Here is a 26,011-nt window from a genome sequence, read left to right as displayed (position 1 = left end):
TCTCAATATACACTATATATTACACTAGGGTAGACTTTTAAAATTAACAATCCATAATTCCCTCTCCATAAAAAAAGGTGTCTATATTCCCAGTGACACGGTTTTCCAGAAATCCAGGAATTTCTGCCATTCCAGAGGATCTAAGCTTCTACACTACAAATATTGCTGTACTAAGGTATCAGCAAATGTAGCACTCCTCCTCAGTCTGATGTCCACAGCACACCCGGGTTGATCACAGGTAGACCTAGACAGGTGGTTACAGCACTCCTTCCTGTAGAGCCCAGATGTGGTCTCAGACGTCTTCCCAGCAAAGTGCCCTAGAAAGCTACCCCCCAATGGACCCCAAAATATTCCTGGTTCGAAGACACTCATTTTCAAACTGAAAAAAAAAACAATGGGAGTCTAAGTAATTTTTCTGGAATTTCATTTACAAAGATAGTAGCCAAAAAGTGAAAATACATTTTCTACAGACTAAATCAAAATGGTTCTCTATTTCTTCTCACTTTTTAACATCAATCTCCTTATAATCTCATGGAAAATAAAATACAGTAATAGTCCAAATGTACAAAGCAAGGTATGATCAGCCTACTTTACTCCACTTCAATTATGTGAATTTTAACATATTTACATTAGACGCATGTATTACAACCCGAAACCTTGTCAGACAGCTTAAAGAACCCAGCTGAGAATGTTCCATGCCTGCTTGCTTATTTATTTATTAAGAGACAGGGTCTGGCTATTACCCAGGCTGGAGTGCTGTGGTACCATCCTAGCTCATTGCAGCATCGAACTCGTGGGCTCACGCGATCCTGCCTCAGCCTCCCGAATTGCTGGGGCTACAAGCATGCGCCACCATGCTTGGCTATTTTTTTTTTTTGGTAGACAGTCTCACTTTGTTACTCAGGCTGGTGTTGACCACCTTGGTCTCCCAGAGTACTGGGATCACAGGTGTGAGCCACCATGCCCAGCTCAGGCACATGTTCTTGTACTTGGCAATCACCTCCAGTGGGAATCCTTACACTTATCATGCCTTAAATATGAGAGAAAAATACAAAATGGACTTTTGGTGCCTCCCTTACCTAACTTGTTTATGCTTGATGAAGTATCTTTGTGGTTAAAAATGATGACTAGGCCGGGCGCGGTGGCTCACGCCTGTAATCCCAGCACTTTGGGAGGCTAAGGTGGGTCGATCACGAGGTCAGGAGATCAAGACCATCCTGGCTAACACGGTGAAATCCCATCTCTACTAAAAATACAAAAAACTTATCCGGGTGTGGTGGCGGGTGCCTGCAATCCCAGCTACTTGGGAGGCTGAGGCAGGCGAATGGCATGAACCCAGGAGGCAGAGCTTGCAGTGAGCTGAGATCTCACCACTGCACTCCAGCCTGGGTGACAGAGCAAGTCTCCATCTCAAAAAAAAAAAAAAAAAAAAAAAAAAAAAAATTAGCCAAGCGTTGTGATGCATTCCTGTAATCCCAGCTACTCGGGAGGCTGAGGCAGAATTGCCTGAACCCGGGCGGCAGAGGTTGCAGTGAGCCGAGATCACGCCATTGCACTCCAGCCTGGTGACAGAGCAAGACTCTGTCTCAAAAAAATAAATAAATAAAATGATGACTAGAGGCCGGGCACAGTGGCTCACACCTGTAATCCCAGCACTTTGGGAGGCTGAGGCAGGCAGATCACCTGACGTCAGGAGTTTGAGAGCAGCCTGGTCAACATGGCGAAACCCCATCTCTAAAACAATTTAAAAAATTAGCCAGGCATGGTGGTCCATGCCTGTAGTCCCAGCTACTCGGGAGGTTGAGGCAGGAAAATTGCTTGACCCCGGAGGTGGAGGTTGCAATGAGGCAAGATTGTGCCACTGCACTCCAACTGGGCGACAGACCAAGACTCCGTCTCAGAAAAACAAAAACAAAAAATGGTGACTGGTAATGGTGAAGACAAACTATGAATAGACCTGTAAATATGAATGCAGATTTTAAGGAAGCAATTTTTAAAGGAAAAAAAATTCTCTCGAGTGTAAAAACGTCTAAGAGGCTTGTCTCAAAGAGCAACTGATCTGAAAGAAAGATACTCACTTAAGAACGGGATAGACAAGCCAACGTGGTGGCTTAGGCCTGTAATCCCAGCACTTCGGGAGGCCAAAGCAGGAGGACTGCTTGAGCCCAGGTGTTCAAGGTCAGCCTGAGGAATACAGTGAGAACCTGTCTCTACAAAAAAAATTTTGAAAAATTAGCTGGGCATGGTGGTATACACCCATAGTCTCAGCTAATCAGGAGGCTGAGGGGCAGTGAGCCAAGATGGCACCACTGCACTCTAAGCCTGGGCTATGAAGACCCCGTCTCCCCTGGGCCCCCCAAAACAGGATAAGGCAAGTTTGTGGCACACTTACAACTGGCTGGTTATTCAGAGAAGCTAGAAATGTACTAGGCATAGCAAAATATTTGAAATTAATGTGGCAGACAGGAACAAGAGCTAGCTGTCTGCTCCAGCTCTGTGTGGGATGATCAAGGTAGAATACTGTGCAGGATCTGGTGGGTGTAGTCCAATGTTCCTAAAACTAAAATCTGATTTCCAAAGCATGACGCTAAGTGAGGACTTTGTGATGAAACAGATATGGTCCACAAATGAATGCTTTTTACCCACAGCTAATAAAATATCCCTTAGGGAAGGTTATTGCTATTTCCAGCCTCAATGGTTGTATTCTTATTATCAAATTTAAGCATATAACAAATAGGAAAACTATTCGTGACAGACAGCAAGTTGTAGAATGCACCTTTAATGAAACTGCTAATACTTGACTTTTAAGACTAGGATACTTTTTAAAACCTATACTTAATACTAATGCTATTGTTTTATTTCACATATTGTATGTTTATATTTTAAGAAATAACATGCCACATTTAAATGCTGCTTTAGTCTCTTATATGTATGATTATTTATATATATGATTTCCCTAAGGCGGCAAAGGTCTGAGATTGGTGAATCTTCAAGTAATTTGAAACACTAAATTTTTAACATTACGAGTATTTCAAATTACTTGAGGATTCACCAATCCCAGACCTCTCCCTTCTTATGAGTTCTTGCAGAGTTTGTCAGAAATTCCTTTTCTGTTTAAGAAAACTCCAAAGAATTTCAGGAGAGGTAGCATAACTCCAAAGAGGTGCATAGTCAAGGCAGCTGGAACAGGGGGGGACCAGTGAGTTGCCCAGTTTCACCAGAAAAGACACAAAGCCAACAAGAGATGCTACATCAGCTAACTTCTTGTCCACACCTTTTTCTCATTGTTTTTAATACTCATTGCTACTATATTTAGTTTTCTTTACATTTTACACAATTTTAAAGCTATGCTATGTTGGAAACCCTGAAACATGTGTAAAGGACTTCAGATTAGAGAACTTGAAATGCATAAAGATATGGCAATTACATTTTACTTGCTTACTTGAAACAGCAGTTATCTTCACACTGAAAACTAAAGGAGAGCAGAGAAATCAACTAAATCCTGTTTTTGGCTTGAAGAGGATTATTATCCTGAATCTCTTTTACTGTGGTAAAATACACATAAAATTTTCCATTTTTAGGTGTACATTGTGGCATTAAGTACATTCATGTTGTTGTGCAACTATCATCATCCATCTCCAGAATTTTTTCATCTTCCCCAAATACAACTTCATTAAACACTAACTCTCCATTTCCCCCTCTCCCCCAGCTCCTGGCAACCATCAGCTTCCTGGCTGTATGAATTTAACGACTCTAGGGGCCTCATATGAGTGGAATCATACAGTATATGTCCTTTTGTGTTTGGCTTATTTCACTTAGCATGGTATCTTCAAGGTTGATCCATGTTGTAGCATATGTCAGAATTTTCTTCCTTTTAAGGCTGAATCATATTCCAATGTAGGTATATGCTACATTTCATTTATCTACTTATCCATCAGTGGACACTTGGGTTGCTCCTACCTTTTAGCTATTGTGAATCATGTTGCTATAAACATGCGTGTACAACATCTGTCAGACTGCCGCCTTTCACATCTTTTGGGTATGTACCCAGAAGTGGAATTGCTGGATTATATGGTATTTCTAGGTTTAACTGCAATCTTCCCATTCTCACATACTTCACCTAAACTGAAAAATGCAATGAATACACCAACCAAACACATATTGTGTTTTAAGCAAGGCAGTGGAAAAACCCCATCGGATCTGTCTTGCATCACTTCTCACTTAACCTGTTGGAACACCTTACATCTAAGAAATGCCTTGAAGATGCCAAAGACCTCCAGGTCCAGGCAAGCTTCTGGAACTCCTGCTGCAGACTGAGCCTCAGCCTTCTTGTCTGAGGAAAGGGGACCCAGCACAACTCTGTCCGCAGGGGTGACTGCAAATGACACCCAACACTCAGTTCTACAACACCCCACAGGCCTGGCTGTAGATTTTGGGGTCAAGGTTGGGTAAGTATAAAACCCAATGAATTTTTATAAAACTAGTAACGGGGAAAACAGGAAGATCAGGGAAGGTGGTGAAATCTTCACCAAGGCCAATGTTTGCACAACACGTTACTTCTTGAAGCACTTTTTTCCACCTGCTGAAACACAAAACATTAGGAGTGTTTCAAATTACTTGAGGATTCACCAACCTCATAACTTTCCCTTCCTAAAAGTTCTTCCAGAGTTTCTGTCAGAAATTCCTTATAAGAAAACTCCAAGGAATTTCAGGAGTGGTAGCATAATAACCGGGGAGAGCCCTGTCTGTAATTAATGAAAAACGTAGTGTAGCTTACACAGCTTAGAGAAATTGTGGATCTATGAGGAGATGTGAAGGTACTGGGCTATAATGTGGTCAATGTATCTGAAAAATAACAGTTCTGGGCCAACCAAGTGTGGTTCAAGGGGTCACTACTAAGAATGATTCCTCTTTGGGTAAAGAGGGAAGAGACACTAAAGGGAACTGCAATCGCCAGCAAAGCAACACAGTGACCATCGATGTCTGACGACTGGCACAATGAAGGACAAGACAGAACCTCTCTGTATCAGGGCTACTCCCTTCCAGTTCTGTTTCTTTCCCATTGTGTCCCACTGGAGGACCTGATAATACACCTGGCCCATATCTAAGACATGGAGTTGGCAGTGCTGATAGTAGGTAAGGTTCACAGTATGTTAAAAAGTCACACGAGGCTGGGTGCAGTGGCTCATGCCTGTAATCTCAGCACTTTGGGAGGCTGAGGTAGGAGAATCACTTGAGGACAGGAGTTCAAAACCAGTTTGGCCAACATGGTGAAACCCCATCTCTACCAAAAATACAAAATTAGCTGGGCATGGTGGCACACACCTGTAATCCCAGCTACTCGGCAGGCTGAGGCACAAGGATTGCTTGACCCCGGGAGGCAGAGGCTGCACTGAGCCAAGACTTGAGCCACTGCACTCCAGCCTGAGACTCTGTCTTTAAAACAAACAAACAAAACTCACATATGGTTTTCCCCTCCCTGGCCCCTCTTCTCTCTGTGGTAGGTAGGTTCAAATTAGGGCCTGACCTCGGCCATCTCCATTCTCTTTGCTCAAGCATGTCAGTCACTGCTTTGGGTTCCCACACCAGTCAGACATCCACAGGCTCCCTGATACAGACATGAGCCTAGGAAGAGGTAACATACCCAATTAGGCTCTGAGCCTAAAATACATTCCATGAAATTACCTGAGCTGTGCACAGTACTGTGATCTAACACATAATCAAAGTCATGCACTTTTGTTTCTTGCTTGCTATTGTTACATGTGTACAGTGTCCTTAGGAGTCTAGAGGGAAGAGGGATGATTGGCAGAGGGCATGTGAGAAATCCTGGGTTCTCCAATAACCACCTTTCACCCCTAGCAGTACTCTCTAGAGTAAGATGGAGGTTGAAGATGTGTGCTCTGTTAAATTTCCTAATCATGGCTGGGTGTAGTGGCTCATGCCTGTAATCCCAACGCTTTGGGAGGCTGAGGTGGGATGATCAATTAAGCTCAGGAGGTCAAGACCAGCCTTGGCAACATAGTGAACTCTTGTTTCTACTAAAAATTTGCAGGTGGGTGGTCTGAGCCTACAGTCTACTCGGGACTACTCGGGAGGTTGAGGCGGGAGGACTGCTTGAGCCTGGGAGATCAAGGCTGCAGTGAGCTATGATCACACCACTGCACTCCAGTGTGGGCCACAACAACAAAAAAATTTCCTAGTCTTTCATGCACATGTGATGCTGGCTTGGTGTTTACAGTTTCATATTCCTGAAATCGATTTATGCCAGATATCACTGCAGACTAGTCCTTATCTGATAGAAATAAAATAACTTACATTTTACTTTCATGTAAAGGTGACAGCAGCAGCAATAACAAAGGTATTCAGTAAATATTCTTTTGAATTAGGCCAGATCCTAAATATCCTGAAAGAAATATGACATGTCACTATCTACTCCTTCAAGACAAAGATACACTTTTTTCTTTCCTCACTTCAGTAAGCCCGTCTACAATGATGGACTTTTATTTATGTAATAATTTCAATACTGTTCAACATATTGGGCTTTTTTTTTTCTCCCTGTAAGTAGAATCTGATTTTGAAATCTAGCAGTATACCAGCAAATGCCAAGCTGTTCTAATTAGGTTACCTTTCACATTTATAAAAATGGTACAAAGTTCTCTGACCACCATTCCAGAAATACTAACTCATACTTACCTATTTTCAGTCTCCTAAAGGTTCCAAAGATCTTAATATATGTTCACTCAGCACAACACTGCTGCCCCAACAACTACCCCATGTAACAAAACAAGGCAAAGAGAAGCAGAACAACTCTCCCTATGCCCCGGGAGAAGTATGACAGAGGTACAGGGTAAGGGGGTTTCTGGGTCCCGGCCACCTGTTTCACATTCCTCTTTTGCCTTCTTTCTTCCTGGGCACGGTGAGGCTCCTCTGATGGAAGGCAAGATGGCTGCCATCCTTCAGTTATCACAGTACTGTACCTTTAGAATGGACAGCATCAGCACTGTGATAACTGAGCCAGGGCAGCCTGTCAGTCACTGTGTCGGTCAACGGCATCCTTTCTTGTGGCTGCATTACTCTCTCTGAAGGCTCCCCATGAAGTGAAGGACTAAAAGATCCCCTTCTGGTTGGAGACGTGAGGAGGCAGAAGAAAAAGAAGGATCAGGGCCCAGCAAGTGGTGAGGCTGAAATATTAAAAGGCCCAGTTGAATTATATTAGAATGAAAGATGAACACATGACTTATACATATTAATGAGGATGAACAACTGCATGATTAGGTTTTCACTCTGATAATACATCAAATATGCAGTAAGCCTCCAGCATATTTCACACCCTATTTCTTCCATGCATGGATTCACTGACTGTGCCTCCCTGACCTCAATCATTGATTATATATATACTGAGGAACTACTATGTTCTAAGGCCTCTTCTAGATGTTCAGGAAATAAAGATAAATAAGACATGATTCCTGTCTTCAAAGTGCTCATAACCAAACATGACAATAATACGTCACATCTGCCAAACATTCAAAAAGGGGCTAGCAATGAATTATTCATTAATTCATCAAAAAAGGATTCTGGAAATAGATTAAATATTACCCCATTTTATAGATAGAAAAAAAAATACAACTTAGAGAGGTTAGGTGCTTTACCAGAGATCATATATTGCTAAGTTTTGGTGAACCCACGCCCAGATCCATGCCAAATGAGTGAACCCAGTGCTTTGTTTTCTCTACCCTACCCTAGCTGTCCAACTCCATCAACTGGATATTCAGTTTACACAATTTCCACAAACAAAAGGATTTCTAAAAACATTTACTTTTTGCTTAGTTTTCTCAGTAACTGAGATCATGAAGCAGAAACTAGTGGGGTTTTATAATTAAGAAGGAAAATGCACATTAGCAAAAAATGACTCTCAATCCTCTTGCTCTGAGTGCTAAGAATGCACTCAAATTAGTAACATTGATATTTTTCACTATAGTATACGTCAATTCTATACCTATGGTGATACAACCTTCAGAATATCTTTTTAAAAAGTAATAATAACATATACACATTACTTGCTTTTAAATTATTTGTACCTTTGAGATGTACTCTGAAGTCATTTTAGGGATGCTTCTTACTTTTAATAAAAAGTACAAAGGATTCTGAAATTGGAATTCAGGCATCGGAATATCAACTTATTAAAACCATGATTCACTTGGGTTTTTTCCATGTCATAAGGTTTCAAGTTATTTCAGTATGAGTGGAACTTGACAGATATTTGAAAAATAATTATGTTTTCATTAGGCATTTGCTCAATTTCAAAGACTCATTATATGCATATTAGATATTCGCACTGTACTTCAAATAAGTCAGATAGATGAATCAATTCTTTATAAAGATCAGCGGAAGTCAGAAAATAAGAGTACACTGAATCTAACTCAACTATTAACTTTATGTACTATGAAAATGACCTTGGCCGGGCGCGGTGGCTCAAGCCTGTAATCCCAGCACTTTGGGAGGCCGAGACGGGCGGATCACGAGGTCAGGAGATCGAGACCATCCTGGCTAACACAGTGAAACCCCGTCTCTACTAAAAATACAAAAAATTAGCCGGGCGTGGTGGCGGCGCCTGTAGTCCCAGCTACGCGGGAGGCTGAGGCAGGAGAATGGCGGGAACCCGGGAGGCGGAGCTTGCAGTGAGCTGAGATCCGGCCACTGCACTCCAGCCTGGGCGACAGAGCAAGACTCCGCCTCAAAAAAAAAAAAAAAAAAAAAAAAAAAGAAAATGACCTTATCTTCAGAAAAGTAATATCCAATGAAACAATCCACCTACACAAATTAAAACAACACTGTCTAAAATGCAAAAATATCTAAAAATTAAGGAGGTCAACATCTAGGTCTTAGCCAACTGTAATACAGAGTTGAAACACGAGAGGGCAACGAAGATTTAAAAAAAAAAAAAAAATCACAGTTGGATCCCATAACCTAAGGTTCTTGGAAATAGTTGCACATTTTTACCCAAATTATAAACATCTGCTGCGTGAACAAAGATACTGTGATGATTTTAGAGTAAAATTTTAGACAGCCATTCCACTAAAAAGGTTAAGAAGATTACCAACTAATATTTCTTGACCACAAATTCTGTCAGCTTTGGAAAAATGAATACTTACCCTGAAATACTGAAGGTTGGGTAAGTTATGGAGACAAATAAATAATCCTGACATATTCAGTAGTTATTAGACTGTTCTTCACAAAAATAAGTATTAGTGTGATTCAATGTCTAAATATGAAATATAAATATGAAGCGAATGTACTGCAAAGTTGAAATCCACTCTATTAGCCGTCACCAAAACCCATGCAACAACTAAACATTTTTGGTACAATAAGTAAAAGATACTTCCTTTTTCTCCTTATTTTTTTGTCATTTGATTCCTTTCTACCTAAATGAGAAAAAAAAAGAAGCCAAGCATCCATAATAACAAGCAGCAAATTGTCATTATTCTGTGAATAGTTACTTAAATTAATATTCTCTAAAATATGGGTTTTCAAAATGGTATTTTTAAAATAAATGCTTCAAAAATGTGTCTTGCTTTTTCCTGAAAATTATGTTTATAAATGTGCATTTCTGAAAATTTAAATCCATCAGAAGTATTTCTTTTTCAACATGTTTCTTCTAAGAACTGAACTGTCTAAACTTATAAACAAGTCACTACAGGTACTCAGGCTACAGTAAGAAAAAATAACTGCATACTAAGAGAGGAAGAGAGAAAACAGTGAAGTAAAATGCTTTCTTCCAGGACCCAAACTGATTTTAAACTAGTTCTTCTATGTTAAAAATGATACAACTAGGAACAATTTCTTCCTCACGCATATACCAAATATTATCACAAAATCAGGTACTTATAGAAAACTGGCATACCAAAGAACTTTTAAAATAATATGGAGTACAAGGCCAGGCATGGTAGCTCACACCTGTAATCTCAGCCCCTTAGGAGGCTGAGGCGGGAGGATTGCTTGAGTCTAGTTCAAGACCAACCTGGGCAACATAGTGGAAGCCTGTCTCTACAAAAAATAGTATTAGCAGGGTATGGTGGCACAGGCCTGTAGTCCCAGCTATTTCGGAGGCTGAGGTCGGAGGACTGCTTGAACATGAAAGGCTGAGGCTGCCACAATTGCACCACAGCACTCCAGCCTAGGTGACAAAGATCTTTTCTCAAGCAATCAATCAACGTGGAATACAAAATATAAGCACAAAAAAACACACACTACTAAAATGAAAATTCTGTTTTAAACCTTTAAGTATCTGATTACATATTAAATAATTGAAGGTAACGTAAGTTGTTGGCCGAGCAAAATATTTGAAAATACTTTTAAATTTAAACTATAGTTTAGTATATTTAAATCCACTGGTCTTTTAACAAGTGCAATTTGTTTTCCAATTTGAAAATCATCATCTAATTCGGTGATACTATATAAAATGGCCAAATTTGACCACACTGAAATGTTATAAATATGTCAGCGAAAGTTGCTCAAATGTCAATTACTGCTTTGTCACAAGTACACAGGATGTATACTTGCATTTTATTGCAAAATTTTGCTATGCTGGGTTTTTAAAAACTAATTTGTGCCAAAGATTCATGGGGGTGGTAGGTTAATTTTCTTCTCTTTGATGGAAAAAGAAATAGGCAGAAAGGCAAGAAAAAGTCAAGGACCACTGCCCTATGCAAAGTTAGCCCCAATTCTCAAAGAAAAGCATTAACTGAGAGTGATTAGAGGAGTGTCATCATTTTACTGACTGAGCACTGGCCCCTAATTAATCTCATGCTACATGACTTTAGCAGGTCCATGTGGATGAAAAAGAAAAAACCCTATGGACACAGCAACACAGAGAAGAATGAGCTTTCTTCCTCATGTTAACCAAGAGTTTAGTCCAAAAAGGCTCCAGTAGACTAAAAATTTATAAATACATGACTGGCCCCTCTATTATATTAAATGGGCCTGTCCCCTTCAAACATGTACCCAGCACAAATATTTTTAGTCCAACTGTATACTCCACAGTTAATTTACTTTCTGATTTTGCTCTATATCACATTTCACCACTCTCACCCCTCAGATTTTAGATTTTATGGTTTGCTCACAAGTCAGTTTTATATGCCAGATAACTTCAAAATGATCCACCCCTGGCTAAACATCTCTAAAAACCCTGATGGTCTCCAACTAATCTATGATTTCCTTATTACTGCAGCACCACCATTCGAAAATGCTGGGTCTTGGATTTTCAAATTCCCTTAATGGACAGCCAAAGGGGCCAATACCAAAGACTTGCAATGACCTCCAACTGTACAGCCTTGGGCTGTTCCAGGAACACAATTACACTCCACGTCCCTGCAGGTTCCATCTTTCTCGAAGCTTCTATTCCCACATCTACAAAATGAACGCATTTCTACTAGTAACACATGCCACAGTGGCACTGCACTCATTAAGTGTTGTGTTATAGGCCGGGCGCGGTGGCTCATGCCTGTAATCCCAGCACTTTGGGAGGCCGAGATGGGCGGATCACGAGGTCAGGAGATCGAGACCATCCTGGCTAACACGGTGAAACTCCGTCTCTACTAAAAAATACAAAAAAACTAGCCGGGTGAGGTGGCGGGCGCCTGTAGTCCCAGCTACTCGGGAGGCTGAGGCAGGAGAATGGCATAAACCCGGGAGATGGAGCTTCCAGTGAGCTGAGATCTCGCCACTGCACTCCGGCCTGGGCAACAGAGCGAGACTCTGTCTCAAAAAAAAAAAAAAAAAAAAGTGTTGTGTTGTATACTGCAATTTAATGTGGTGCTGTTTATATCTTATTTCCTCAAGTCAAGAGGACTCTTTCTAAAGTCAGAAACTGCTTTACTCACATCCCTTCACAACACTTAGTGGTCATTTCCACAAAATGCTAGCTCAACAAATACTGATTAATTGATGAACCTCTCCATTTCTCAGGGAGCCTCTAAACAGTTATCAACAAGAGTATGTTTAATTCCAGTCTGTCTACAAGGTCTTAGGTGAGGTGTTTGGCAGTTTGTCATCTATAAAATAAAGGGATAGCACTGAATAGCCCCTAAGTTCCTTCCAGTGCGATTTCTGAATCTCATTAGACAAAACCCAAAGACAGCACTACCTCTATTCATGTTAGCACTGTACTTTTTTTGGAGGAAAGGAGTCAGCAACCTTGTGGGCCTAGTCACCAGTGGAACCGTGATTTGGTGGGGATGGGTTCAGAAAGTAGATGAAGCAAAGAAAAAATAAATGGAAGTGAGTGACAGATGAGTAGAATTACTAAAATGCCACCAGGTGTCACAATTGTTACTTTGCCACACATTGTACCTTTTGCTATCCCAGGATCTTTTTACAAAAGCAGCAATAGCCAGGTATGTGTGTATCCAAATTTTCCCATCACACCCCTGCTAGCCGTTCTAGAACCTGGGACTTTTACATTGATCTATTGTAATAGTAATAATGTAATACTTGGGGTCCCCAATCATCACATGGAACACAGCAGTGGAAAGTAGAAACACAGATATGAAATAACAATATTTCATACAGTCACCACTTTTGAAATTAATCCATGGGGCTAGGCACAGTGGCTCATGCCTGTAATCCCAGCACTTTGGGAGGCCAAGGCGGGTGAATCGCCCGAGCTTAGGAGTTCAACACCAGTCTGGCCAAAGTGGGGAAACCCCATCTCTACTAAAAATACAAAAAATCTTCCAGGCATGGTGGCGCACACCTGTAGTCCCAGCTACTCTGGAGGCTGAGACAGGAGAATCGCTTGAACCTGGGAGGTGGAGGTTGCAGTGAGCTGGTATCGTGTCACTGCACAGCCTGAAAGACAGACAGAGACTCTATCTCAAAAAAAAAAAAAAAAAAAAAGAAAAGAAAAAAAAGAAATTAATCCACAGACAAAAAGGAGTGATGCAGGCCTGAGCTGTCCAATGAAGTATAATAGAAGCTACACATGTAATTTTTAATTCTCTAGTAGCTACATTAATAAACACGTGGAATTAATAGCATATTCACTTAACCCAATATATCTAAAACATTATCATCTAAACATGGAATCAACATATAATTAATGGGCTATTCTACTGTCTTTTTCTGCACTAAGTCTTTGAAATCTGAAGAGTACTTTCCACTTACCTATCCCAATTCTAAACCTTCATCAAAATACTTAATTTTTCTTTGAATTTCAAAACACTTAGTTTCAAAAGTAGATGCGTAAGCTCAAGTATGTTTCCAAACATAAATAAGCTTTCTAATAACTAAATCAAGTTATCAATTTTTAAAATTAAGTAAAATTTAAAATTGAGCTCTTCCTCACCCTAGCCATATTTCAGGTGGTTAATAGCCGCATAGCTAGTGGCTACCATATTAGGGCAGGTATCCTGTCTCTGTCACCTGGATTCTTTTAAACCTGAACCAGAGTAAAAGATGTTACCCCATCAACCAGCAAGTCATCTTACAGCACCCACCAAGTGCTCAAATTATACCACGTATTTTCTGCTCCACTTCCAATCCTTAAGTTGTCAACACTTCAGTGATTATCATTTATTAGGCAGCCCTTCCAAAAGACTGAGTAACTATTTTAGCTCAGAGAGGAAGGCATATCTCAATTCAGGGACTGAATGGAGACATTGAGATTCAAAGATAAGGAGTTAATTTCCAAGGTAAAGCTGGAAATCCTGACATCCTTACTTCTTTGTCCAAGGTATCAGTCATCCACAAAAGTTACAATTATTGTTTATTACAATTATTGTTTATGAGCCTCTCAACTTACATACTCACAACAGCTGTCACTGCATCCTTTAGGTTCTCTGTCTTCCTGAAGTGCCCTCCTAGCTTCCTGAAACAACATTCTCTATCTACAGCAGATTCTGCAGAGGAGCCCCTCTTTCATATTCTGAAAAGTCCTTGTTATTGTTCACACATCAAAACTTAGGAATAATAAATGAATCTTGAGCTATCCTATTTATCATTCAGTGGTCTAGGTACCCAACTCTAGAGGAAAGTTTTCCTGAAATACATGGAAAGTATCCCCCAACCCTCCCCTCAAGGAACCAATTATGAACACTACACAGTCTTCTCTTCCTTCTCACTCCCCATGTCAAAGTTCACTGTGTTCTTTCTGCAGCTGATTTAAAAGTTGATCTTTTCAAGGAGCTGGATTCCTAAGGTAGTTCTATTTTGAGCCTTCTTCCTGTTCTGAAGCTAAAGTTGGAAGGGCTTAGGTGGTGATGTCATGGAAGGGAGACTGTTGGTTTTTACAGGAGGGTCTTCTCTGGCAACTCTGCGGATGCTCAAATGGGGAAAACTGAGAGCGTTACTTTTGACCTTTTCCCCCCTCCTTCCCTTTAGAATATCAGCTATTCCTTACCAGCAAGAAAACAAGTTCAAATAAGCCTGCAAACAGATTCACATATTTTACATGCTAAACATCTAATAAATGAAAAGACTAAGAAAAAGAAAAATGCCTCACTGTAAAGAAGAGAGGGTGACAACCTCTTTCTCCACCGGTCTCCCCAAATACCTGTAATAGGACAAGGGGAAAGAGGAGGGGAGGGTCAACTGGTAAGAAGAATAAAGGGATTATAAAGCTAGGAGGCTTTTAGAGGGAAACGCTGTTGGAATATTCAGGACAGAAAGAGACCCTTGGGTCCCTGCTCTTCCTCTGTGTTCTCCTCCCTTTTGGAATGGTTAGACTTGGGCTGGGTGTGTCTTCTGCTTGGGAGGCGTTTTTTTGGCGCTGGAAAAGCAAAAGGGGCCAGGGTGGGGCCTGGGGAAAGAAAGCCAGAGACAGGCTGCTTAGGCCTGGCTCTGGGTTAAGCTTAGGGGGAAACTACAGGGGGCTATGGGATGAGAGCAGATTCTATTAGAAGACCCAGAGGGGAATAAAAAACAGCGCACTGGCCGAAGGGGGTCACTTCTCTCTCCCTCAACCTAGGCCCAGGAGCTATTTGCTAGTTGGTGGGGGACACGTCCAGAGGTAAGAGAAAATCCCAAAACATCTGCAGACCACAACTTGCCGGGAGAAAGGGAGGCTGGGGACAGACATGCCAAATGAAATCAGCAGGTGAAAGCAACAATTTTTGGCCAATGCTGGGATTGGGGAGGGGAATAACTAAGAACCCTGGAGAGCAGAGAATTCCCTGGTTTCTTAGCTCACCTCTCCTCCAAAGCGGGGATAAGCACAGGTGTGGTCTTTCTCCAGGAAGGTGGCAGCTGGAGTGCGGATAGCAGAGTGAGAGAAAGAATTCCTCGCACAGGAAGGCAGGGAGAAGCCCTCGGGTCAGCTGCGGCCAGGAGCCGGCGTCTCCGCCAAGTCCCCTCCCCCTTCCTGAAAACCGACCTGGACCAGCACAAATTACAGCAAGGCACCCCTCTCCCCAATAATGTTTCTAATAAAAGAAACAGACCCTCATGCCTATATAAAAAACCGCGAGCTCTAGCTGAGGGAAATAAACAGGTGAGCCCGGAGAGAAGCGGGAAAAGACTGGGAATGGGAGAATGAAGGGGTAGAAGGCGTTCCCGAACGTGCAGAGAAACCGAGGCTTCCCCGCCCTCCCTCCACCCTCCTCCCCTCCGGCCAGGGAGAATCTGCGTGGCAGGGTGCAAGCTAAAAATACCACTGACGGACCCCTCTTCCCGCCCCGTGCCCGTTCTCCCCTCCTACCCCAGACTCCAGCGTCCCGGCCTCGTGGTAGCGCCCGGTCCCCGGGGCCGCGCGGGGCTCGCCCTCTCTCCGGACCGCCGCCGCCGCGGGGACTCCGGTCTTCCTCTCTCCTCCCTCCCTCCTCCTCCTCCTCCACCGCCGCCTCCTCCTCTTAGACTCCTCCCGCCGGATCCTTCATGTAAACAACATCCAGGCTCTATTTACAGTCGCCGCCGGACGGCGAAGGACCCACGCCAGCACCCTGGACGCGGGCGGGGGCGGGGGAAAAGCGAGTGCGCAACATTTACACACACCCCGCCCCTCCGCGCCGATCCCCTCCGGGGGGCCGAGCCGGGCGCCCGGGGCTCCCCGCGTCGCCACTGACACCCCAACGAGGGCCGCGCAAAACCGCGGAAATGCCCATGGGCGAGGTCGCCCCGCTACCCCTCGGGAAGAACACACGCGCGCGCTAACAACAACAAACCCAGCCCGGCAACACCCTCGGAGTCGGTCCGGGAGTGCTGAGGCCCGGCCCGCCCCGCGCCGCCGCCCCCGCGCCCCGCCGCCTACCCCGAGGTGACGAACTGTGTGCGGTCCCCCGAGCAGGCTGAAGGCAGGCGCTAGACGCCCGGCAGTGGCGCGCCCTCGCCCCCGGCGCCGCCTGGCCCGCCCCCAGACCCCAGTGCGGATGCCGAGCGGGCCGAGCCCCACGGCTGCGTGTGCGTGTGCGCCGCGGCCAGCCTAGCCGGAGCCGCTCTGTGCGCCCCACAGCTTCCCGCGCCCCCAGGCCGGCTCCGACGCGCCGTGAGACGGGGCCGGGAGCCCAGCGGCCAGCGCTCCACGGCGGCGCACGGGCGCGCACTCGGACGTCCACAGTCCGCACCCCGAGCCCCGCGCGGCCGCACGCCCCACGCCGCCCGCCGCCCGCCTCACGCCTCCCGCCTCCCGCGGGCGCTTGGCCCCGCGCGCCCCGCCGCCCCCGCGCCCAGCCGCCGCCCCCACACCCACCTGCGCCCCCGGGGGTCCCGGGCCCCCCTTCCTTTGTTCTTCCCGCTATTTGCATGAGGATTATCTAATGACGCAGCAAGGCTCGCCACAACGTGACCGTCGCCATTTTTCTGTTTTTATTCTATCTCTGCCATGTGATAGATGGCGGGGGGGTTGGAAAAGGGAGAGAGACTGGATTAAAAAAAAAAAAAAAAAAAACTTCCGGGTCTCATGACCGGGAAGGGAGAAAAACAAAAGGGAGACGAGACACAACTCTAGGGGAAGGATGTGTGTGCGTGCGTGTGTGTGAGAGAGTGTGTGTACGTGCGCGCACCCTCCCTCCTCTGCTGCTAGAAGGGAGGCTCCGGCAGCGGACAGGCAGCATCCATCCTCCCACCCTGGAGACCAGTGACCCCGGTGGGTCCAGCTCGCACCCTCTGGCTGTGGCGGTCGCCTGTCCCGGCCCCGCACGCGCCGCAGAAGCTGGGGGAGCTGTCAGTCTGCTCCCCTCCTCTGGCTGCTTTCATTCGCCCATCCGCTCCAGAAGAGCTCGCTCTCCCTCTCGGGCGGCTGTACCGTTGTGGGCTACATTCAGAGAAGTCTCACAATTGCCATGAGCAGGGACATAATAGAGTTTAAAGGCCGCCGTATTTTAAAACAGTTTGCTTCGACGCTGTTGTTTATGACAACCGCATGGCAACACCAGGCACAATCTAATGTAGGTTCCAATTCTTCCCCTCTTTCTCTACCCCCGTTTTCCCCGTTTTCCCCCTTTTCCCAGTGTGGGACACACCCAGGTGTGGTCTTCAATGGGGACTGGTTTTATGGGGATGGACCATTCAGTACGGATTGATTTATTTAAGAACCGCTTATTTAAATAAGTGGTTGTTCAGAGTCAGAGAGGAATGTTTCAGAAGACAGTTGCATACAGCAAGGTGGATTCGTGTTACACTGATCTTATTCACATTCAGAGGGCGTGATACACATTTCATTCTTTTCGAAGTTCACGGTTGCTGAAAAAAATTTGGGAACTCTGCCACGTTTTCCGGTGAGATATAGAATTTTGTACTCGTGTTTACTACTGGGTTCCCTTCTGTGACTTTCACTTTTGTTTCTCGTGAATTTCCTTTCTGGTTTTGGGTTTTTTGTTTTTTGTTTTTGTTGTGTGTGTGTGTGTGGTTTTTTTTTTTTTTTTTGCCTCGATTTCATAATTCGGAGCAGAAATGGACTTTATAGTTGAGCAGGGTTCCTGGCTTTTACAGGCAGAGAAACAGAGGCTCTGAGTAGTGCTAGGAGTTGCTCTAGGGCACACATTTAATTAGAGCCCAGCCTGGATTGTGCCTTGCTCACCTGTCGTTTCTCTTAGGGGTTGGCAATAGAGGATAGGGTGGGGATGGAACTCACAGAACATCGCTATGTGATTGTTGTGAATTATTTTTATTAGACTCACAGAGTTGACCACTCCCCCCTTTGTGCACCCACTGTGTGGTTTTTACATTTATTTCCTGGTGCCTTTCACAGATCAGCGTACAGCACAGTTGCTATGTCTCCCTCTGAGGCTAAGCTCCAGAGGGCCATGCCATATTCATTTTATATCTCCCATATTTAGCACCATGACTAGCAATGAATGAACAAATGAAGGCCTGAAGAGGATCTTTTCCATAATTCCATCCTAGGAAATTCCTTGCATGTTTCTGGTGAAGGTAGAACACTGGAGATATTTTTTGACTCTTATACCTTTACAGACCATTTTTGGCAGGCTTCTTTAGTTACAAAGCCAGGCAAAACATGTTTTGCTTTTCTCAATTTTTAAAATCAACTGCTTCCCCCCGCCCCCCGCCCCTCGTTTTACCATATTTGGTTCCTCTTCTTTAAATTATTTCTAATTCATATGAATAAATTAGTTATGCCAACCCTTGCACTTTGTGAGTTGCTTTTGCTTTTAGACTCCAAAAGTTTGGTAAAGTTTAAGCTGTGATTTAACCGTGCAGACTGGAGGCAAATCATCATGAGCAGACAAGACTCTGATTCTTCCTGGTATCAGTGAACTGGGAGGTTGGCAGTTGAGCAGGCAAAAGAGGGCTGTTGAAAAGATGTTAGCATCAGGCAAAAAGTACACATTTACCAAACAACAAAACGAAACACAGAATAACTGCCATATACAATTACATTTACAGCTCAGAGGAGCATCTAGATTGTCACAGAGAAATGATGATACATCTAGACTGTTAAGGTTGCATTGCATATCTGAACATGATCTGCATGTATTCCTCTGGATGGGGTAAATGAAGTTGGTATGAATGATTGTAACATGTACAACCCATATGTTCCTGATAACAACAATGTGATAATAATTTAAGTGTATCATCAGTTTGCAGTCAAGATGGAGATGAAGTCTAATTACATACGTAAAGTCATTTGTTCTTTTAAATACAAAACTGAACAGAAAAAAAGAACATGGCTCAAAATATAGTTTTAAGAAATACCTCCATACCTCTTGTCTTACACACATGTGCACTCACACATTTTTAAAATATCAAACTTTAGTCTTCTGAGGTACCATGTAGTGACTGATTAAAGAAAGTTCTTGTAAACACCTCACCAATCTTCCTGTCTCCAATATATATTTGAAAATGACAATTCCTGGAGTCATGTTGAGAGCATAGACTTCGGAGTCTGGTATTAATCTCAGCTCTGCCAATTTGTTAACTGTGTCAGTCTGGGCAAGTTACTTATCAGTTGCGATTCTTAGTTTCTTTACCCATAACATGAGCATTATAACAGCTAGCTCAGAGAAGAGTTTTTAGAATTGAGGTATAATTAGAATGTATTAAGACATATGTAAAGCACCTAGCATGATACTTGGAACATAATCTTCAATAAAGGGTCATTATAATAATTTTTAAATTGCATTTTATTTACCCCATGCACTTCCCAGAATTATTATTTCCCTTTTGCCTGCCTGACCTTGGAATTCAATAAACCTACTATTAATGAAAGTTCTGTGACTGTGAAGATAAATCAGAATAGTTCCTGCCCTCAAAAAATTCACACATCAGCTTTGAAAGAGACACAGATACAAGAAACTAGACTGATAATGGTAACTGAAGGAGAAGACCACTTTGTACCAGTTTATGATGATCTACTTGGTATGTGTTTAATTAAGATTGGTTTTTTTTTTAAGATTTACTAATATCTACACAATGATAAAGCTTATGGAAGCAGGAACATTCAAGAAAAAAACTCACATTTTCACATAAATGAAGAATATTATCTTTAAAACTCCATCTAGTCAGTATAATTCCTCAGCTTTAAAAAACAATTTTCTGGTCCATTATAAGAAGTAGGCTTCTTTTGCATTCATGTGAAAAATATGCCAAGTTGTACCTTTGAAGTAATGTTGGAGAAATGTAGTTAATAGGAAGCACTTCTGGTTGTTAATTACTTAGACCACTTTAATCAAGAACTATTTTCTGAGAAACTTATTCCCAGCCCTGGGTCAGGTGCTAAAGAAACAAAGATGATGAAGTTACAGACTTTGCCCTTATGGAACTCATAATCTAAGAATCAAATGTTTATTGATAACCTACAGGGGATGCAATATGGAAAGAGATATTGAGCTTAGTCTATTGAGAGATTGATATATACACATATCTTTCTAGCTTCCTCAAGAAGTATGTGATTGACACTGGATTTGGGCAAGACACTATATTATATGTATAAAAATATATTCTATGCTCCACCAGAGCTTTTTGTTGTTGTTGTTCCTTAAAACAAAGAGTAGGCTGGGTGTGGTGGCTCACGCCTATAATCCCAGCACTTTGGGAGGCTGAGACAGGTGGATCACAAGGTCAGGAGATCGAGACCATCCTGGCCAACATGGTGAAACCCCATCTCTACTAAAAAAAAAAAAAAAAAAAAAAATTAGCTGGGCATGGTGGCATGCACCTGTAGTTTCAGCTACTCGGGAGGCTGAGGCAGGAGAGGCAGGAGAATCACTTGAACCCGGAGGGTGGAGATTGCAGTGAGCTGAGATCACGCCACTGCAGTCTAGCCTGGTGACAGAGCAAGACTCTGTCTCAAACAAAACAAAAACAAAAATGAAGAGTAGCTCTTGAAAGAATAGTTCGGTCTCCAGAGCCCAAGTGAACCTGGGAGCCTTGCTAGCTTTAGGCAGAACTGTGAAGTAGGTTAAGTTATTTTCAATTTCCCTCAAATCTGAACTATTGAAATCGCTTTCTGGTCTCTCAGTTCCTGTCCTTCTGAACTCTGTTTTGTTTCCCACAGGCTATTACAATGATTCTAAAACGCAAACCCTGTTATACTGTTCCCCTGCTTATAAAAACTTTCCTGGCTCCCCATTATCTGCCAAGCATGGCACACAAGACCCTTTGTGATCTTGCTCTGCCAAGCCTTCCAGCCTCATCCTCCATCACACCCACAGGAAGAGTTGCCAGATTTAGTAAATAAAAATGTGAGATCCATAGTTAAATATAAATTTCAGATAAACAATAAATTTTTGGCGTAAACATGTCCCAAATATTGCATGACACATACTTATACTAAAACATTTCCATTGTTTATCTGAAATCCAAATTTCAGTAGGCATCCTATATTTTATCTGGCAATGCTACTCATGCCAGGCTGATTGATTAACTTTCCAATTCCTACTAGTCTCTTCTTGCCTTTGCAGGTGCCTGATAACCTCTACACCATGTCCCTTATCCACATGATATTCTTTGCTACTTCTTCAAAGCCAGGCATGGAGTTCTGGAACTCTGCGGGTGTGAGCTTGGAATCCAATGTGCCTGAGGACGGGCCTCGCCACCTGTGTGCTTTGTTTACTATCTGGGCTTCTGCCCCAGTTCCTGTTCACCCTTTCCATTCTCCCTCCTGGAACTGGAGTTCTGCCCTGAACCCCAGTTTACTTGGCTGGAGTCCACATATAGTTTTTCACCCTTGCCAGCTCTCTCTCTGGGACTGTGGGTAAGAGCCTTTCTCCCAGCTGCTGGGTGGGCTTCTGATCTAAACAGGATGGATCATTGAAACCTGCCACAGATGCTGCTACTTTTTTGTCTTGCTTGCTACAAAGGATGGACAAGAAACTCAAATGAAACCAAGTTTGTGAAGTAGTTTGTAAAGTGTAACATGTCCATTATGGTGGTTTAACTTACAGAGAAAGTTCGAGCCCTTACTGGTATTGCACATGAAAGCCCCACTGTAAAGTGCCCCAGATTCCTCGTTTCTGCTCATGCCTAGTGATATATGATGCTGAAAATGATGTGGAAAATGTCCAAATGTTCTTGAATTTTGATTAGTACATTCTGCCGCACTGGTTATTGCATTATGGATGGAGACGGGAGAATTGCTTGAACCCGGGAGACAGTGGTTGCAGTGAGCCGACATCACACCACTGCACTTCAGCCTGGGTGGCTGAGCGAGACTCTGTCTCAAAAAAAAAAAAATTGTAATTTTATGAACCAGGACATACCTTTTCACAACTGAAACCAAAGTCTCACGAACTGTCTTATCCTAAGTATGTGTAATGCACTCTATTTTCTATTTTATTTCATTTTTTAAAAAATTGGTCAACCCATCAGATTAATTTTGTAACTCACTAATGGATTGTTACCTGCATTTTCCCAGACACTGATATGCACTATCTAATGAGATTCCCTATATTAACCAACTGATTGGGACAATTGTTAAATGTTTACCTCATTTGGTGCTAGGGCCATAGGAATCACCCTGCCCACTAAAGGAGTGAGGCTACCTCACTGAGGTAAGTCACAGTTGTTCCCACTGCTAAGATCAGAAAGTGCAGTACTGCAGCCAGACTTTCAAAGCTACCTGAGATTAATATATATAATTCCTGGCTGGGCCATTTTTAAAAAGGGATAGCTGTAAAATTACCACAACTACATTTATCTTAGAGGGATATTGTTTGGAGGCAACTCTTTCTTAGACTGTTTAAATCATTCCTGGTTAGGTTAAAGAGACTTTTAGGTTTCTGAGGTTTCATGTCAATTTCAGAGATAAGAAAATATAAAATAAAAGCTCACTCACTGCTATGATTTTGTTTTACTCTCCGTTCCCTAAATGGTGAGCCGATTAGTCTAATATTCAGATTTCACTCTAATTGGCTGCTTTGAGAGTCTGGGAAACACTAGGTTCCAAAGAAAATAAGGAAATGTATATACATATATGTATATATAAGTATGGTCCAAATGGAATGGAAAGACTACACAACATGTAAGGAATTCTTCTTTTGATACAGGTACTCAATCCAGTCCTCTTCTGCCCATCTCCTTCTCCTAACATGTCTTCCCTAACTTACAGCTGCCTCATTCCTTTTTTTCCTTCTGATAGAGTTTTGTTGGTTTTGTTGATCTTGGAAAGATCAGTTTCAGCTCAGTGGTGCACAAAAGCTGGATTGGAGGGAATTTAAGAGAGAATAATAGGAGAAGAGGAATTAGAAACAGCTAGTATAGACAACTGGCTACAAGGGTTACAGATAAATAAGATGGTAACCAATAAGGGAAGTGCAGTCAAGAGATTTTTGTTTTTGAAATGGTTGACACAACAGCATGGTTGTATACTGATCCAGTAGAGGAAAAATTGATGGTAGGGTAGACAGGGAGGATTTGCTGGTCTAGTGTTCTTGATTCTGCGAGAGGGGTGAGATCTGATGCACAAGTGGAGGCTTTTGCATGGCTGCACCAAGAATGCTTCCTTATTGACAGGGAGAAAGGCAGGGCCTAAAGCCTTACCCCTGCATCGATAAGTGGGCATGGTAAGAGTGAATGGAAGTTCTCTTCTGATTCTTCAGTTTTGTCAGTGAGGAAAGAAGCACAGTTCGCAGCTGAGAGTGAGAATGGGGGAGAAGAGAAGAACAGAGATGAAAATGTCCATGAATAGAGTAGGAGAGTGAAAGGACCAGGGAAATACAGGACATTCGCTGGGAAATAGCAAGAGCCTACTTAAGTTCCTAGTGACACGTTTAAAGTAAGACCAGGCCGGGCTCAGTGGCTCACGCCTGTAATCCCAGCACTTTGGGAGGCCGAGGCGGGCGGATCACGAGGTCAGGAGATCGAGACCATCCTGGCTAACACGGTGAAACCGTGTCTCTACTAAAAATACAAAAAATTAGCCGGGCGTGGTGGCGGGCGCCTGTAGTCCCAGCTACTAGGAGGCTGAGGCAGGAGAATGGCGTGAACCCGGGAGGCGGAGCTTGCAATGAGCCGAGATCGCGCCACCGCACTCGTCTGGGCGACAAAGCAAGACTCCATCTCAAAATAAATAAATAAATAAATAAAGTAAGACCAAACAGCATGGTGTGTGGGTGGGTGGGTGTGTTTGTCTATCTGTCTGTCTGTTTTCCATCTATGACCAGCTCATGGGTACAGAAACAGTACAGGTGGAAAGTTGGATTTAACTGGAGTTGCAATTTTGCCCACCAGCATGACAGAATTAAGGTGGTCAGGGAGTTCAGGGAGTGGTTATACAGATCAACTGTGACATTTAAGCTGGTTAAAGATGGAACAGAGGGCTTCATATGGCTATGGCTATGGCAGTTAAGACAGAAATGGTGCCTCAGATGTGCCTCCCTCTGGTCTTTGCATGACTGGCTCCCTCTTGTGGTTCAGTCATTCTGTGATCTCACCCTTTTAACTGCAGAGGACTTAAGTTGTTTTCTTATTACTTTCTTTTATTTATCCACCCAGCATATCTGTGCTATGCTTTATATTATTACAATATAAGCTCCATAAGAGCAAGCGCCTTGTCAGTAATGTTCATTGTTTTATAGCCACAGCACTTATTTGACTTATTTGGCAGAGTGAAGACAACAAGTATTTAACGGAAGAATGAGGAATGATTAGAACATGATTATAAGGCCTTTGCCATCCTGCGCATGGTCTTCTACATGTGCTCCTGTTCGTCAGTTTTCTCTTTCTAACCTCCACCAAGAGAAAGAAGATGCTCCCCCAGGGTTAGGGCTACTTGCTAATCAATCCACTCCAGGTCTCCCACAAGGCCTTCCAAGGCTCTGGGGAGGCCAGAGCTCAAGGAGAAATTTACCCCAGAGTTACTGAGGCACCAGATGTTTCAGAGGCCAGCCAAAGAGGAAGGAGGTGCCATAAAGACATAATTGCTTTCCGTTTTGTTTTGAATTTGTTTTTTTCTTTTAAGACAGGGTCTCACTTTGTCTCCCAGGCTGGAGTGCAGTGGTACAATCTCTGCTCACTTCAACCTCCACCTCCTGGGCTCAGGTGATCCTCTTGCCTTAGCCTCCCAAGTAGCTGGCACTACAGGTATGCACTACCACGCCTGGCTAATTTTTTAATTTTTTTGTAGTAATGGGGTTTTGTCATGTTGACCAAGCTAGTCTTTTTTTTTTTTTTTTTTTTTTTTTTTTTTTTTTTTTTTTGAGACGGAGTCTTGCTCTGTCGCCCAAGCTGGAGTGCAGTGGCGCGATCCTGGCTCACTGCAAGCTCCGCCTCCCGGGTTCACGCCATTCTCCTGCCCCAGCCTCCCGAGTAGCTGGGACTACAGGCGCCCGCCACTGCGCCCAGCTCATTTTTTGTATTTTTAGTAGAGACGGGGTTTCACCGTGGTCTCGATCTCCTGACCTTGTGATCCGCCCGCCTCGGCCTCCCAAAGTGCTGGGATTACAGGCGTGAGCCACCGCACCCGGCCGACCAAGCTAGTCTTGAACTCATGGGCTCAAGCGATCCACCTGCCTCTGCCTCCTAAAGTGCTGGGATTACAGGACTGAGCCACCGCATCCAGCGTAAAATACTTTCATCACCACAAAAAGTTCTCACCTGCCTGTTTGCAATCCGTCTCTGCTCCCACCCGCAGCCCTAGGAAACCACTGATCTTTCTGTCTCTACAGTTTTGCCTTTTCTAAAATTTTCATATAAACAGATTCACACAATATATAGTCCTTTGTGTCTGAGTCCTTCAATTTCTTATCATGTTTTTATTGTGAATAATATTTTACACTATAGATATACAACATTTCGTTTATTGAGTCACCAGTTGATGGACATTGTTTCCAGGTTGAGGGCTAATTATGAATATACTGCCATGAATATTTGTATACACATCTTTCTGTGGACATAGACTTTTTATTTCTGCTGGGTAGATACTTCAGAGTTGAATTGCTAAGTTAAATAAGTTTAAGTGGCCGCACCATTTTACATTCCCACCAGCAATATATGAGTTTCTCCATATCCTGGCCAACACTTAGTCAATCTTTTTGTTTTAGCCATTCTAGTAGATGTGTAGTGGTATCTCACTTTGGTTTTAATTTGCATTTTTCTGATAACTTACGATGTTCAGCATCTTTTC

The 26,011-nt window shown here is 43.2% G+C and overlaps 1 protein-coding gene and 1 long non-coding RNA gene across 2 annotated transcripts in view; one reads left to right on the top strand and one right to left on the bottom strand.

Moving 5' to 3' along the window:
- Positions 1-16,810, bottom strand: part of JAK1 (Janus kinase 1) — a 237,049-nt gene extending 220,239 nt beyond the window's left edge. The window contains exon 1 of the mRNA XM_065521112.1: positions 16,679-16,810. The gene's annotated coding sequence lies outside the window, so the exon portion shown is untranslated. The remainder of the gene's footprint in view (positions 1-16,678) is intronic.
- A 193-nt stretch (positions 16,811-17,003) lies between these two features.
- LOC141407902 (uncharacterized) lies at positions 17,004-22,729 on the top strand. Its single transcript, XR_012419167.1, has 2 exons — positions 17,004-17,705; positions 21,351-22,729. It is a non-coding gene; the product is annotated as an uncharacterized lncRNA (long non-coding RNA).
- The last annotated feature ends 3,282 nt before the right edge of the window (positions 22,730-26,011 follow it).

The sequence above is a fragment of the Macaca fascicularis genome, chromosome 1 (genome assembly GCF_037993035.2).
Source record: "Macaca fascicularis isolate 582-1 chromosome 1, T2T-MFA8v1.1".
NCBI lineage: Eukaryota > Metazoa > Chordata > Mammalia > Primates > Cercopithecidae > Macaca > Macaca fascicularis.
This window is presented reverse-complemented; position numbering and strand designations above follow the sequence as displayed.